Genomic DNA, 17,931 nt, shown 5'->3' on the forward strand with positions numbered 1-17,931 from the left:
ACGATATTTGTAATTATGTCTGTATGTCTTTAATGTGATTTGAGAAATAGATTCTTAGATATTTTATGAACTTCATACTCATATTGAATAGAACTTCTCTTTTTTTATTTCCTCATAAGTCATGTTATTGCTATAAAGAAATACTTGATCTTTGTGGGTTTACTTTAAATCTTACTACTTAAAAAATCATTGTTGCAATTAATTTTGCTTGTTCAGGATTCTAAAAATAAACTATCAGGTCACCAAAGAAGATATTGTTTCTTCTTTGTGAGTAAAATAACACTTGACATTATTTTATTTTGTATCTATGCGAGTATTAGTAGTTTTAATAATTTTCCATTTGAACATAATCTTTGAAAAACCATTCCTATTCTTTTACTATTTAGAGGACTAGCTTATACTATAGAAAAGCTTGATGGTACAAATGATGAACAGTTGGGGGTTGGGAAGATCTGAGTTCAATTCCAACCTTAAGTCCTTGGTCAAGTCACTTCACTTTTGATTGCCTCTTTTCTTTATTTGTAAAATGAGGATAATAATAATGTTTGCCTCTCAGAATTGTTGTGAGGACCACATAAGAAACTAATTATAAATCATTTAGCATTTTTCTCACATATAGTATACTATATATGTATATATATATATATATATATATATAATTTATTAATTACTAAAATAATTTTAAACTTATCACGTTATATAATTACTATAGGATATAGAGGACAGATTTTTAATTAGGTACTTGATTTAAATATTTTAAATATTTCTTAATCTTTCCTATTTAGCTACATCAGTTTTGTTCATTCAAAATCATTCATGTTTTAATCAGAATTACCTATTTTGTTTTTTATTGTGAATTCTGTCCCTTATCTTATTGTTGTTTTTGTTTTTTGAAACTGAATTTTCCTTTATCACCCAGGCTGGAATGTCTCTGATTCTCCTTGTGTAGTCTGGTGGCCCTCTGATGCCAAGAGCGTACCATATTGGCACAAAATTTCAAGTGAATATCTAATGTGTATGATTTCCACTGCAGCAGTAAACTTCTAAACTTAAGTGATCCATCATCTTCATTCTCCCCAGTAGCAAGGGCAACAGGTTTGTGCCACCATACCCAGCACAAAAATTCTTGTTTTATAATGTCAATAAATGAACTACTGTGAATTAGGTACTTTTGTTAGTCATCAGGGATATGGTTACAAGAATTATCAGTCCTCACCCTCAGGAAAATTACATTGGATAAGAAGAAATTATATTTTCTTCCATGAAGTTGATTGAACATCACAATTCTATATTTGTTTGCTACTAAATTAATGCTTTTGCAGATTACTGCATTGGCCATTTCCCCCCAATCTTTTTATTTGTTCCAAAACATCTTGATTCATGTTTTAATAGAATTTAAGTCCTACTAACAATAGATATAATTTTATTCCTACTTAAATTTTTTCATTTAAATTCCTGACCTTTTCTTCTGTCATAAAAGTAATACTAAATGGCTACTTGCACAGAAATAATTTATAGAAGAACTCAAAAAATACTTTAAAAATGAAAAGAGAGAATGAAGAAAAACAAAAATAATGACAACAATCTAAGAAAAACAAAATTATGAAAAGAGGCCAACCAACTAATAAAGAAGATCTAGTGTCTTAAAGAAGAAAATGATTCTTTTAAAATTGGAAGTGGGCAAGGGAAAACCAGTGGAGTTATATGACAAAGAAATAACAAAAATTATTAAGAATAAAAATATCAAAGCGAATGTGAAATATTTTATAAGAAAAACAACAGATCTAGATGCCATATCAACAATAGAAAACATAATAATAATTGGATTCCCTGAAGTCTGTGACCAAAAAGAGAGCCTTGATACAATAATGCAAGAAATAATCCAAGAAATTTGTCCTGAAGTGATAGAACATAAGCAGAAAGCAGATAGAAAAAAAAATCCACTGACCACCACCTCAGAGACCATAAAATGAAAGCACAAAATCATTATTGCTAAATTTAGAAACCCTCTGATCAAAGAGAAAATTTTACCTGAAAAACAAATAAACAATAAGAACAACAAAAATATGCTTGAGCTATAATTAGAATTGTGTAGGATTTACTAGCAACTACAATAAAAGACCACAAGCCTTGGACTATTATATATCAACAATCAAAAGAACAAGGCTGAGTTAAAAATATTATATCCTCCAAAATTAAGTATAATATTCAATTGAAAAAATTAACATTAGATGGATATCAATAGATTTTTCAGGACTTTATTTCAACCAAACCAAAATTTAACATATAACAGTTAATATCAAAGATTAGTGTATGTGTATGTTTATATATGTATATATATATATATATATATATACACACATATATATATGCATGTGTCTATATGTAAGTATGTATATTTGTATATGTGTATATATGTATAAATGTAAAATATATATATATATATATTTACATATATATATATATATATATATGCATGTATATATGCTTAACTGTAATTTGCTTGGGGGAATTGAAGAGTGGGATGAAAGGAGAAAAAAAGAATGAAGTATAAAGTACACAGCAGAGAACAAAAGAATAACCTACAAGGAAGGAAAGAAACAGACATAAATATCATGTCTTCTATCATTATATATGCTTTCTTGAAATGGAAATAATTATTATATATTTTGAATTCTTCCTGATGTTCTGTGGGACACATGAAAATTTTTCTCCCTTTTCTGACTTTCTTTTTCTATTTTGTATTAAATAAATAAAAAATGACTAAACAATAAAATAATAGCATTACAATGGTTGAGATAATAGTCATCGCTATATTTCTTATACTATATTTTATAGATCTGTTAAATCTAAAAATTTTGGGCATATCTTAAGCACTCACTCATCTGCTGTAGATTCTTTAGCAGACTTTGAAGTCTAGTGTCACAGATTATTTTCATGTTATATGTTGTAATTTGATTTGGACATGTCCTTCTATGGCCTACAGGCCATTATTACACAAATTAAAATCTTTAAAAGTGATCTTAATATTGGCAAATTCACATTCATGAAGAGTTGTCTATAGTGACTACTTAGCTGCAATAGTGAAGATAGAATTGTGCACATTCTACATAAATTCTTATCCCAGAGGAGAATAGAGTATGTATTGATACTCCTGAAAGACACAAAAAGTTGCTTTACAGAACAAATGGGTATTATAGTTGATTACAGTGGAGAAAACATTGGACCTGGAGTCAGAAAGACTAGAGTTCCACTTTTCCTCAGATACGATGTTATCCTGAACAAATCATTTTTATCTCTGTCCACCTCAGCTTTCTCATGTGTACGATGTGCATAATAATCATTCCTGATTCCTAGAGTTGTGAGAATAAAAGTATGTAATATTTGCAAAGCACATATAAAGCTTAAAGTACTCTGTGAATGCCAGTCATTATTGTGTTGATGATGTATTAATATTGTTGCCATATTTTTTCAACAGTTTAAGAATTTATATGATTGGAAGTTTAGTTTTATACAAACTACTTCATGTTTCCCCTTACAACTACAATTCTTTGTCCTTTGTGGATGCAGTGTGCATACACACATATACCTACACATATAGATTTGCACCCTCACACACATATACAGACACACATACACACATACACGTGCATATACACATATATAAGTAGTTCTGTAACTTTAATTGGGAGAAAGCATGTGTATACATTATGTATAGATGTGCATGTGTTCACTATCTATCCATCTTTCTGTCTCCATCCATCTATCTATCTAATCTACCTATTATTTGTCTGTCTGCCTGCCTATCCACCATCTATAAATGACCACATTCATTCCCCTTTGTATGTGTAAATGGACAGAAAAGTAGATTGTCAAATGTGTGAAGTATTCTGTAAGAGAGCTAGAATCCTAACTATTGGTTGGCTAATCAAGATGACATAATACTTGTAAAATAGATTTACTAGAGATTTAAATGTTTCAAGGATTGTATTGATGAAAATCAGGCAGATATAGCAAAAGTCTCTAAATGCAATGTTTGAAAATTGGAGAAAAGGCATGAGTTGGTTTTATTTGCTTAAGTTTTTTTTTTTTTAAATTCAAGAAGATAAATAATAAAAGGGACATAAAACATAGGGTGTGATTTTTCCACTGGGTAAAATCTAATGGTCTACAAATTTCCAATCTCTTGAATACCTTTTCTATGTTTAATCCCTAAGGTTCTATACATAAAATCTTTATTCTCTGAATTTACATTCTGGGCACTATTTACATTCAGTATGCTCAGTCTTGGGCACCAAGCTTTCATTAGCTTATTGTGTATTCTCTAAGGAATTATTGATTGGTAGTCAGTCAGAGCTCTTTCATATTAGCCAGATTGAAAATGCTATTTTTATTCAGATTAAAGAATCTGGGATTCATCAAGTCAATAGCATACAGAGATGTCAGACCAATTTGCTCCTTGAGTGGTCTTTTTGGATACCCTAGGGTATGAGATAAACCAAGTATGGATTCTTTCAGACTGACTATGCAGCACTCTATTTTAATGCCATTTTACATTAATAGCTATGCATAGTTTCTTCAGAGTAGTCAGTCAATTAAACTACAAGAAATGCATTAAATTTTGAACCTAGCAGACATAATGCCAAGTTTGAAATAAAATATTGATCCAAACAAACTAAAATGTCCTCTTCCTCTTCCCACTTAACTTTTAAGTTTTGCATTATAAATACAAATTCATTTATACTAGTTACATTGAAATTCAAATAAATTATAGTAATGTTTTTGAGAATCTAGAAATGTTCATCTCACACAACCTCTAAAATATGTTTAAAGTTATGCTTAACACATTTTCTCTGTATTTCAGTTCTTTGTTGATGGATCTTAAATCCAGGTCATTTGATTTCTTTGACCTTGTCATATTTGTGCTTACTTATCTATCCCTGGAGAGAACAGAGGGAGTTATTTAAACTACTAGAAAAGGTATGCAAAAAGAATAATAATAATTTCTGAATGACACTTCTGGATCATTTAAATGTGAAAAATTCTTTTGAGAGTTGGATAAAGTCAATGAATGAAAACTGGACTTTGAAAACCTCCAATAAGTGTACCTGAAATATTTATTCATGGGAATGCATGTCCTGATTAAGAGTTAAATTGGACTATTGACAATAAGCAGATGCTTCCCAAATAATTTCCATGTTTTAGAGAATCTAGGAAAAGAAAGTAAATTTTCAAAAACTCTTAGACACAAATCATTGCAGAAACAACAGTTTCCTCTTGGCCCAATTAGGGGGACTGAATGTGGCTAAGTTGTTGTGGTTCTCAGGACTTTAATTGCACATAAACCCCCCCTTCAAATCATAACACATGTGCTATTCCTAAGTCTTATTCCATTCCAAACAAAAGGCAAGTTATTAAAATGTGGTGAGATTTCATCCAGTATTGGCAGACAGCTTAGATGGCAATAATTTAACACTTGCACCATGAAATTAAAATTTACATCCACTCAGTGTAATTCCACAGACCAACAGCAGGCAGTTGTATTTTTTCCTTTTTCTTTCTTACTTTCTATTTTTTTTTAAATGAGAGCAGGGAGATTTAATTATTGCTGTTTAAACAGAACAGCCTAGCATGGCCTGTTGACAGGACCTCTGGTGCTGGCAAAATATGGCAGATAATGTAGCTGCTCTAGCAGTTTCCTGAGGGACTCCTAGACTTGCTGTCCTCTGAGCTCTTTGCACTGCAAGATTCTGTGGCTCAGTGGCCCCTAACTCTTGCCTTTAAAGTATAGGGGGAAAAAACTTCATAAAATGTCAGCTGTGATATACAAAATATTTTGGTGAAAAAAGTGGCACATAGCATATAAGCTAACCACATATACCTCTTAAATGCCTATATCTTATTTTTCAAATTGCTGTTCTTTACATTTTATCTTCTTACATTTTATCTTCCATAGACTAAAATTTATGACAATTTTAAAGTATGTTCAACACTAGTATAATGTTTATTTCTCCCAAAAATAAGTAGGATTAAACAAAATCAAGAGAAAAGGTTAGTCCAGAAGATTTTCTTTGCAATAAGTTACAAATTTTGAGTATTGTTTGGATTTGGGATTTCATCGATGATGGAGAATTCCCAATGTGGGAATGCCAATGTTAGAAATGCCTCCATAACTTAGATTCTTAGAGGGGAGCTTGAGAAATTCAAGGCTAAGTTATTTGTCATGATCAGATATTAAAGACAGGACTTGAACCTGAGACATCTTGACTTTACAGTGAGTTCACATTCATTACCCAATGCTGCCCTGTGTGCATTGGAAATATATTGAATTGTTCAGTAACATATACTTCCAAGTGTGGTACATCTCAAGCTGCATGATAAACAGAAGACCCAAATCCTTTTGCTATTTAAGATGACACACAGTTCACATTGCTGTACAACTGTTTTCAGTGTGTATGTATGTGTGTGTTTGAGGAGGGGAAAGTGAACTATAAAATCTGGAAAGCATTGGATTGACCTTTGAAACTAGAAATACAACCAAAGAGAATGGGGGAAATATGGTAGAATGCATAGCATTGTATTAAGAGTTTAAATGCATAATGCAGATGTGAAAAAATTACAGATGTGGGACAGTGTTTCTCCCCATTTTGGGAGATGATATTTCATTGCTTCTCAACTGTTAAGTTGTTTAAACCTTCTCTCTAATTGCATATCTGCTGAAGCAGCTGTCTGTGCTTGAAGACTTGATTTCCCCCGCGCTTTCTTCCTAGTGACTTGTATGATTCTTGTCTGGGTTATAGGGTTTAGCCTATTTCCCCCTTTCTGTATTGCTTCTTATGTTCCATTTTCACGGTGTTTAGATTATAGCAGACATGGACTTCCTCTGTCTCACAGCCAGTCATGAATTAGGCTGGGAGCAGAGACCATGAGGCTGTCAGATGAGCTGACTAGTTCCAGCTTTAAAATAACAAGTGTTTGATAGCTGAGTTTACATAACAACAAATTATGATTATATGCTCAAATGCAACTACATGAGGTGTAACAGCTATAAACTTAATTTATTTAGGCATTTTTCCTTACACTAAAAATCCTAAAAAAATAAAAATAAAGTAAGTAGAGTAAGTAGATTTTGTGATTTTCCTCACTGGATAAAAGCTTATTTTACTTTCTTAGTATGTTAAAATTAGCATGGTATTTCATAACTTTATTTCTACCCAACTTCTTGCCACAAACCTATGTGAAGCTCTTATAAGAGTGAATGAGAAGCTCTTAACAATATAGAAGTATATAATATATAGAACATATAGAATATATATCATATATAAAAGGATATGTAATATAATATAATACATGCCAAGTGATATGGTACCCATATCAGTTGGTTTTGCTTAAATATTTTTCTTTGTTTCAGAGAAGATTTTATTTTTTATTTTTTTTGAAAGGAAGATTTAAGAGAACATAATTGTTGTAAAACCAAAAGGCAAAACTTTAAAAAACTTAATAAATCCTAAAAAAAGCACACAAAGTCCAAAGACTCATGGAACCCCAGATATTTTGATGTGCTAATTACTATTAATATGATTTAACTTAGACTTTTGATGACTTGGAAACAACACTGATAGGGATCTTTAAATTATTCATACATTTAAGGCAATAATATGTTTTATAGAAAAGAGAACCTTGTGCATTTTTTCTTCTTTTTTCTCCATTAAATGGTCAAACTGAAATGAGCATGAGTAGTTTGTTGTTTGACTAATTTGCATTTTTTCTTGCATAGGGAAAAAAAAAAGCAAATTTGAATTGTCTTTCAGGGGAAAGCATGACCATTTTGTTATTTAATATTTATCCAAAGATGATTTTACTGATATAGCATGAGGATGACTTTGTATCAAAATGATCAAAAATACTATCTGAAGCTTCAGATGAATTGTGTAGAAAAATGACATAGAATGGTCTAGTTGATAAAATCCTCAGAAATATAGGGATTTTGTAGGAATTTTTTGGGATGGGAAAGGACAGAGAATGTTGGAAAATTAATAATAAGTTTTATCTACATACTATAATAATGTAAAGATTAATTTTTTTCTTCATAATGTAAAGACTCTTTGGAATTATGACTAGTAGGACATTACCAATAATAATTGCTGTCCTGGTGTGTACCTTTGGAAAAATACAAAAGGTTAATATTGTGGTGAAGTAAACAAGAAAAAGTCACAGAAGAAATAACTGAGAATAATTTGAATCTAGAATTACATTGAAAATTCTATGTCACTTTGAGGCTATAAATAACACAACTCCTGAATCTAACATAAAAATATTTTCCATAATCTTCTAGTCCTTGTTCATATTTTGATTGACCTACTTTCTGTTCTACACACTTAATAATCTCTTACCTATAAGTCTTTGTGGACATGTCCCCTTATGTCTGAAATTCACTTTCACCTTGCCACCATGTTCATAGAATTCCTACTTTACTTCAAAACGTAGCTTGGCTTCATCATACAATCTTTCTTAATTCCACTCAATTATTAATATCTCCCTTTAAAAACAACTTTGTATATCTTTGTATGCACTTACCTGTGTGTCTTTCTTGGCCATCTCACCAGCAGAAAAAGATGCCGACTTTGTAAGGACAAGGATTGTTTTGTTTCTGTATCATCCTATTTAGAACTGTAAAATAAAAATAGACCCTGCCTAGTAAATATTGAATTTAATGCAACAATTGTTATTTTGCACTTCAGTTGTATCCCCACTGGACCAAACCATTTAGCTACTATTTATTGAATCCTTATAGAGCATACCAGGACTTCTTAAACTTTTCCCACTCATGACCTTTTTTTGCCTGTAAAATTTTGATATGACCCTGGATATATAGGTATATAAAATAGGTATACAAATCAAACATTTGCTGATAATAGATCATGATAATTTCATAATCCCCCATATTCACTTATATGACAGCATTAGCATAGATGACCAAATAAATGGTAGGAAAGATGCTGATAGAAGTACTAAGTGAATGGACATATTTTTTTTTCGCATAAAAATGAGACTCTATCAATTCCTACTTTATTTGCTTTTCTACCTTGTGAATGAAAGGCTTTTTCCCAGCTTATTTCTATGATTATGTGTTGTGATTTCAGCTACATTTTATGTGCATTAAATGAGATAGAGGGGTTCTAGTGAGTAGGCCATACCTTAAGGGTATGATTTCTTTCTCCAGCCATTGCTACTGATTCATGATTCTTTCTAACAATGAGAGACTAGAATTAGATAATTAGAAGAACATTAAGACTATGTCTAAGTGGTTAATCTATTTTGGTCATTTAAAATAATTAACTAATTCTGCTTTTTAAAAAGGAGTCAAGTTGGTCAAAGAAATCACACATTTGTATTTTTATAGAGTCTGTATATAGAGTTTGTCCCAAAGTAGTTTGGGTACAGTCTATATTCCTTTTAGTAGGTCGCTTATTTTGGTTTAGTATGTCTAAATGTCCCTTTGCCTCATTTTACCATATTATATTTTAAATTTAGTTGATGTTGAATGCTAATGAAAAAGCCCTGAATACAGAAGCATATTTATGTGTAAAAATGTGTTACTTCATTTTTCATGATTTCTCATTAGAATATAAGCTCCTTAAATATTCTATGGAGAATTCCCCAATAATTTAATTTTATGCCTGTAGGAGTCCCTAATATATACTTGAGTTCCTTCTTGAATTGGTGGGCCATTTTAATTCTCAAATTCTGTAATTCTGTGATTGACTGAATGAAAATGATTTCCAGAGAAGCTATGATTTGTTCAAACTTCTAAAGCCAAACCAGAAAGTTAGTAATGGGGAAATATCCCCTGGGACTAATTTCTATTAATGCCAAATCTAGATCAAGCAGCTGGGTGGTACAGTGGATAGAGTACTATATCTAGAGTCTGGAAAATGAGCTTAAATACAACCTCTAAAGCATGTGTGTGACTTTGGGTCTGTCACTTAACCACTATTTGCTGTTTATTTCCTTAGTACAGAATTGTTCTGAGTATCAAAAGAGACAGTGTTTGTAAAATGTCTGGTATATGGTAGGTACTATATAAATGATAGCTATTACACTGAATAACAATAACAAGGAAAACATTTCTATTTTAAAATTGAAATTTTGCATAATTGGAATGCCACAAACTCCTAACATTTGTGGCAATCTTTTATTTCTTTAATTAACCCTTTTTGTTTTTCTCTCTCAGCCTTCTACTTGTGATATTTGTTGAGATGAATTCAATAGATATATTTGATTATAGATTTTGACACAGATAGTATCGTAGAGGTAGTATCGTAGAGGTATTCAACTTCAACCTCCTCATGGTACAGAATAAAGAAACTGAGGTAAAGAGGGTTTGCCCTCAGCTATGATTTGAAGTTAGATTTGAATAATTTGAAAAATATTCAGTCTTTCCCTGTCCCTTTCCCTCTGTGATTTCTAGTATCCTTCTGGAACAAAATCTTTGAGATAATAAGTCAAACAAGTGATGGAGGTCCCTGGGGTTTGAAAATAGATCTTTATCTCCAATTATTTAGAATATAGCTTTAGTTTTCTAGATGTTAATAATTAAGCAGTCATCAATGAGTGTTTGAACTGTAACAACTTAACTTTTTCAGAGGACCAGATTGGTATAGCAACCTATCTCTGTTCACAGGTATTTTGGCAGACTTATTAACAACAGCATCTAGTACAGTCTTGCTAGTTGTTCCCCCAAAGTCTACAATCTAGACTATAAAATTCTAATTTGGAGTATTGTGGCATGAGTCTATTAGAGGGTAAAGGTTTAAATACCTCTTTTCACATCAACCCGATTTATGATGTCCATGTAATGCCTGGAATTAGAAACCAGATAAATGAATCATTAGAGAAAAAAGGAGAGAAACATAACTCTTGGAAATTTGGGTATAATTGGGTTTTTGATTGGTTTCTTTTCCTTGTTTTCTTTTGCCCCCCCCCCCAAATACCAACTAAGATTCAAGGAATGGTTATAAAATTTAAATGCTTTTCTACCAAAGAAAGCATTTGAATGAGAAAAATAAAAATACTCTAATTCAAATAAATTCTACATTATGATATTTAAAGATATAGCTGCAAATTTAAGTTCCACATGCACATAGTTCATCATTTAAATTCAAAAAAAAATAAGTCCTCAACCTGAAGGATTATTAAGAATCTGCAGAAAGTCATTGTGTTATATTCTGAACAGAAAGAAAATGAAAAATAATACTTGCCCTCCAAGAACTTACATTTTAATTAGAGATGCAATTTGTATACAGTGAGATAAATTAAGACAATTTAAGTGATATTGGAATTCAACAATTTTCTACTACATGCTTTTGGTTCATGGCCTTAGTTTCCTTCTCTCTAGGATGGAGCTAAATTAAGTATATTTCTTATAATTCCAAATTTATTATCTTATGGTGTATTAAGTTTCAATGTGATATCAAAGCCATGTTTGTACAAACCACTCCAGAATCTAAGTCACAGGCTATATCTCTTTAAAACATTATTGTTGGAACTTTTAGGGGTAAAGCCAAGATAGCAGCATAAAGAAAGGACTCAGTAAAGTTTTCCTGTAATTTCCCTACCAAAAGCACTTTAAAATAATTCCTACAATCAAATTCTGGAATGTCAGAATTAGATAATCTCCTAGTTTAAGACAACTAAGGAAGTCAGAGAAATCTGTGACATAGGGGTGGTGCTTTTCTGAGAGTCCATGTGGATACAGTAATCGATGACTAGGTGACAGCATCAGAAGTAGCAAGCAGCTTCTCAAAGCTCTCAAGGGTCACATAATAAAGGGATCTTAGCAACTGGTTAGAAAGAGATTCCTATAATAGATCTAGATATCTGACTAGATGTTATTTGGAAATTCCATTGTATAGACTCACTTATAAGTCATAGTTTGAAGTTTAAAAGGAATACTTTTGGTCAAAGAGTGAAAACCTTAAGGAGCTATATCACTTTTGGCCACAAAAATCAGGGACTCCAAAGAATACAATCATTCTGATTCAATGAATCAGGGACCTTTCCTAATAAAGACCAGAGCTCAGACCAGGAAAACAGTGTTCATACCTTTCTTCATTTCATGGCATTTTGGAAATACCTATAATTTCCAAAGCCTGAGAACTAGCTTTGAAAATAGTAGTGGAAAAAAAAGTCTGAAGATTGAGACAGTAACTCTCTCCTACCCAACCGAAATTTAAGACTCAGTTCTGTAGCGAGCTGTTGTCTCTAGAAGCTGCTGGATCGCTCTCTGGGAAGAGATCTGCTGTGTCTTCTACTCAAATCTCTCCGACAGATTCTTCTTCCTGTAATGAACCGTTGTCTCCAGGCAGTTGCTGTTAACTCTTGTCCAAAGAAGTGACTTCCCTTCCTGCAGAGAGCTCCGTCAAGCCTGATGCAATTCAGAGTCTCCTCTTTCTCTGAGAGTCCTCTTCTTTTATTCTCCCAGAGAATGGGCGTGGGATAATGCAAGGGCTTCTGGGAAGAACCACCCCAGCCAATGAGCTTGCCCCCTCTATCAAGTCAACCTGAGTTCTCACCTTGTAATTGTCCAGAAAACCTGAATTCTCACCTTGTCACTGTCCAGACAACCTCAGTTCTCACTTAGTAATCCTAACACAGTTCAAAATTGAAGCCAACAGAATAAGAAAAAAATAGAAAAAAATGTGAAATATTTTGTTGGAAAAACTATTGACCTAAAATAGATTGAGGAAGAATAATTCAAAACTATAATCAGAGAAACAGCCTATAAATCATATTTCAAGAAATTATAAAGGAAATTTGCCCCAATATCTTAAAGTCAGTGGTAAATATAGATTGAAAGAATCCATATATTACTACCTGAAAGAGATTATAAAAGCAAAACTTTCAGAAATATCACATTCAAGTTCCAGAATTCCCAAGTCCAAGAGAAAATACTGCAAGTTGCTAGGAAAAAAACATACATACATACACACATACATACATTTCAATATTTTGGAGTCTCTGTCATGGTCATACTAAGAGCTACCATATTAAGGGAGGAGAGGGCTTAGAATCAGAATATGATGTTCTAGAGGGAAAACAATTGAGAGTAAAATGAAGAACAAAGTAGCTACCAAAATTGAATATATGTATCAAGGGAAAAATGGATATTTAATGAAATGTAAAACTTTTAAATGATCCTAATAAAAAGAACAGAGTTGAATAGAAAATTTAACATGAAAGAAAAACCAGAAGATTCCCAAGCAAAGTCAAACCTTTTATCTTTCCATATGGGAAAATGATGTAAGCAACTCCTAAAATGTTATTATTAGGGCACTTAGGATTTTACACAGAAAGAGACTATGGAAGTGAGTTGATTGTATTGGGATGATGTTAAAAAAAATAGGTGAGAAATAAGGATATCCTGGGAGAAGGAAGAAAGAAGGGGAAGAATAAGGAAAAGTTATCTCACATTAGAGAAGCCCATAAGAGTTTTTACAGTAAACAGGGAGAAAGGCATAGGGCCAAACAATGCTACCATCTACTTCAAATCTAAATTGGTTCAAAGGAAAAAAAATACACACACATATAAACATACACAGATATTCAATTGATTAAAAAAATTAACTTATTAGGAAAGCGGGAGGGGAAACAGATAAGAGAAAGAGTGAATAAAAGGGAGGGCATATAAAAGAAGACAGTGGTCAGAAGCAAAACAGAAGGTATAAGAGAGACAGGATAAAAAGAGAGAAGGATAAAGAGAGGAAAGAACACTGTGTGGAAATTTAAATTTTTGTATAATAACAGAATGTGAATGCGATAAGCATACCATAAAACAAATGTAATTAGATTGCCTTAGAAGTCACAGATTCAACAAAAAAGTTATTTTTAAGAAACACACTTGAAACAGACATACAGAGCCTTAAAATAAGGGTTTGGAGCAGAATCTATATAATGCTTGAGTTGAGATAAAAAAGACAATGGTTGTAATTATGATCTCAAATTATGCAAAAGACAAAAGAGACTAATTATAAAGAATAAGCAGGAAACTACATCTTGCTAAAAAGCACCACAGGGATGATATAATATCAACACTAAATATAAAAGCACCAAATGACAAGATATTCAAATTCTTTAAAAATAAATGATAAGAGGAAATTCATAATGAAACCATCATAATGGGGGACCGCAACTTTCCTCTCTCAGAGCTAGGTAAATCTAACTATAAAAAATGACAAAATAGTTAAGGAGAGAAATGAAATATCAGAAGTTAGATATAATAAATGTCAGACGACTGAATATAAATAAATAAGAGCTTATCTTTTTCGGAGCTATACATTTTACCTTCAGGAAAAAAAAAAAAACAAAAAAAAACAAAACAAAACAAAACCTGACAATATATTAGGGCATAAAAACCTCACAACCAGATGTAGAAAAGCAGAAATATTAAATTCATCCTTTCAGATCATAATGTGATAAAAATTATATTCAGTGAAGTTACATGGAAGCATAAATTAAATACTAATTGGAAACTAACTAATCCAATGCTAAGGAACAAGAGGGCCAAAGGAAAAAATAAAATAAAATCAACAATTTCATTAAAGAGAGTAGAAACAATTAGACAATTTACCAAAACATATGGGATATTGCTAAAACAGTCTTATAGGAGAATTTATATTTCTAAAACAATAAGTTAATAAAAGAGACAATCAATGAATTACATAAACAATGAAAATAACAACAAAACACACATACACACATTTAAAACTAGAAACAGAAAAAATTAAAAATCCCTAATTAAATATCAAAATGGAAATCAATGGTGAGATTAGTAAAACATTTTAGTAGCTCAGTGATCTAAGTGAATTTTGGATTAGACTATAAGATTACTGATTAGATGGGAAAATATGGAATGTTGTATTTACTCTTAATTCAACAAAATAAATAGAGGGCACATAGTAGCTTTAGGCAAAAAGACAATTAGAAAGTCATAGCATATAAATTATAGATTCACCAATGTGCTCCTCCAACAATTAGAAAAGTCTTTTAAAATGATCAATGGTTTTAAAATTGCACCTCTCACTTGTGCTTGCTGATAATAGAGCTGTTTTGTGGGGAAAAAAGCAGAATTTTTTTTTCTAAAAAAGTACTTTTTCATAACATGACTTGTAAGTTTTCTTTTTAGCATAGACATAAATGAAGCTTTAGAAAGGGAGAAATCTGAGTTAAGGAAAACAAAATATATTCAGATTATTAAAGTAACTCTCAGTAAAAATGATGAAGAAAACCCAGATAGTAGCAGTCAGAGAAGAGAAAAGAAGCTAAGGGCAGAAAATATCTACAAAATCCATCAGCACTGAGCAATTTTGTAGAAATATCTGAAGTTACTTTACCTAGAATAATGAAGTAGGCCTCACAACTCACCCATGGTCAAAGCTTTTTCAAGGTTACTGCATGATATCAATGAAACTTTCCCCAAACTTCCTGTTACAGGCTATTCACCAGAGATTTGAAAAAAAAAATCTGGGACCTCAGCCAGTAACATTCCTCTATGGATACTGGTATCTCAATTTGCTTTTTATTTTCTTAATTGGCACTAGGCAATATTTAGAAGATTTCTAGTCAGGAAAACCAGAAGTAAGATTGGAAGGAGCAGGGACAATTAAAAGGGAAGGTCAAAGTTGAAAATTACACTAACCTTTTAACCACTTGGTGAATATGATATTAAATTTTATATTTTAGATTTAAAAACCAGTTTCCTAACTAAAGTGTACCTTTATTTAGCTGTAGTATATTATAATAAATTGCTAACTTCCCAGATTAAATCTTATCAGAGTATTTCATGAATGTATTAATCTACTTGAAAAATAGTATAATTAGAGTTACTTATTGCCAAGGGCATTTTTCCTAAGGAAATAATAAAATTCATGTCATACTTTTTGTCTGAAAAGCATATTTTAAAACCATCAGTTATTTCTATATTCTTTCCTTTCTTTTTTGGCCTCTAGTCTCATCATCTATTTTGAAAAATGGGCATATCACAGTGTGACCGGTATGATATCAACTGAGCCTTTTCCATGTCTCAAACAAAATCTTCTAAGAATATTAGACATCCGATAATGCAGATCTGCTCTCATGAGCTCAGAAAGCAAAGAAATCAGGAGATTCTTTTTTTAGGAAAGGTCTCTCAGGAAAAATGAGTATCATTCTTGATAAGTAACTCCAGGTTGGGTACCTCTGAAAGTATAGTGAGGGTGGTGTCCCTTTAAGCCGAAGAAAAGGGCACGTCCTGCTGTTATCCTTGACCCTCTGACAAAATAGTCAAACACTGTTTGTAAAAGAGCGAAGTAATTAAAAGTATCCCAGGGTTATGGTGAAATAGGGCAAGTAAAATGCGCTCCTGGATGCCAGTTCTCTTTCAGGACTGGCTCTTTTGTATCTGCTCTCTATTTTGTTTTCTTTTTTTATTTCCATTTTTCATGGCACAGTTTCCCCTCTCCTTCATTGTTCATCTCTTACTGTCAGTTTGTAAAATTATAAGTCCCATTATTGTTGCTTATCTAGCCAGAGGTCAGCTAGTGCATGGATAATTCCCATTATCTTTTAATTTTTCTCACCTTTGCATAAATTAGTAATCACCAAAATCCTTCTATGAAAGAATTTAGAAATGGAAATATAAAACAGGAAAAATGCAGAAAAAATCCAAATCGCCATTTTCAGTTTTTCAGTTATATTAAGCTCTAGAATACAATGTCTCCAAAAAACAGCATAGTCTGGGACTCAATCCTGGAATACCTCTCTCCCTGTTGGGCTATTGGTTAGACTGTAGATTACCAGGTTGCCTGTGTTCTGGCCTCAGAATCAAGAGAATGGCCAGAATTCTTTCTCTTTATGTTTGTTTGTCTTTGCTTCTGTTACTAATCAACCATGTATATTTGTCTGACCTTGGAATGAAAATGATTTATTCCCTCTTGGATTCTTTACAATATTGATCAGTTCATTTTCTGCTCTCTCTAGTTTGAAAGAGATTTTTCATAAGAACCAAGTATACCTGGGGACCGCACTTACTTGGAGAATCCATTTTATAATAACTCAATAATATAGATAACTGCATTTGCCTCAGAAAAAAACCATTACTGACTTACTGTTCCCAGAAATGTAGAATCTCAGCATTTGAAGGAACTTCAGAAAATAGCTAATATAACTTGTATTAGAACAAAAACAGTCACTTCTTCAATCTACATCACAAGGCTTTGTGTTGAGGACTTCCAATGAAGGCAAATCAATTCCATCTATCCTAAATTTCATGATTGTTATCGTTTCTATGCTATACATTCCTGCTTCCTTCAAAAGATTTTCATGTGGTATGATCTCCATACTCCCCATTATTTGGTAATCCTCTTTTAAATGGTTTCCAGCTGGTTAATAGCTTTCCAAAATGGGCAAATGTGGCATCAAAAATAAAACATAAGTCTTCAAATATGATCATTCTAGAATGGAATACAGAATGATTAGCACCTTTCTAATCCTGAACATTATGCCTTATGTCTGAGATGGCATTAAGTATTTTTTTTTTTTGGTGGGGATCCATCTATCATATCATACATTTGGTTATTGTCAAGGATAGAGCCTATTTATCTAATGTCAAACCTTGTGTGTGTGAGTGTATGTATGTGTGTGTGTGTGTGTGTGTGTGTGTGTGTGTGTGTTTGTGTGCATGTTTTTTTGCTGAGGAAATTGGGGTTAAGTGACTTGCCCAGGGTCACACAGCTAGGAAATGTTATCTGAGGTCAGATCTGTATTCAGGTCCTCCTCACTTCAGGGCTGGTGCTCTATGCACTGCACCACCTAGCTGCCCCCTGTATGTGTTTTTAAAGCATTAAGATTGTTGTTGTTTTTTCCCCAAAAAACCAAAATATTTTTTCTGGTTAT

The 17,931-nt window shown here is 32.1% G+C and overlaps 1 long non-coding RNA gene across 1 annotated transcript in view; it reads right to left on the bottom strand.

The window, feature by feature from the left end:
* LOC141542361 (uncharacterized) overlaps nucleotides 1-15,446 on the bottom strand; it is a 55,379-nt gene extending 39,933 nt beyond the window's left edge. Inside the window, exons 1-3 of the long non-coding RNA XR_012482137.1 lie at nucleotides 15,393-15,446; nucleotides 10,822-10,862; nucleotides 8,578-8,670 (exon numbers count right to left, since the gene is read on the bottom strand). This is a non-coding gene — a long non-coding RNA (uncharacterized LOC141542361). The remainder of the gene's footprint in view (nucleotides 1-8,577; nucleotides 8,671-10,821; nucleotides 10,863-15,392) is intronic.
* Between the last annotated feature and the right edge of the window lie 2,485 nt (nucleotides 15,447-17,931).

The sequence above is a fragment of the Sminthopsis crassicaudata genome, chromosome 5 (genome assembly GCF_048593235.1).
Source record: "Sminthopsis crassicaudata isolate SCR6 chromosome 5, ASM4859323v1, whole genome shotgun sequence".
NCBI classification, from domain to species: Eukaryota; Metazoa; Chordata; class Mammalia; order Dasyuromorphia; family Dasyuridae; genus Sminthopsis; species Sminthopsis crassicaudata.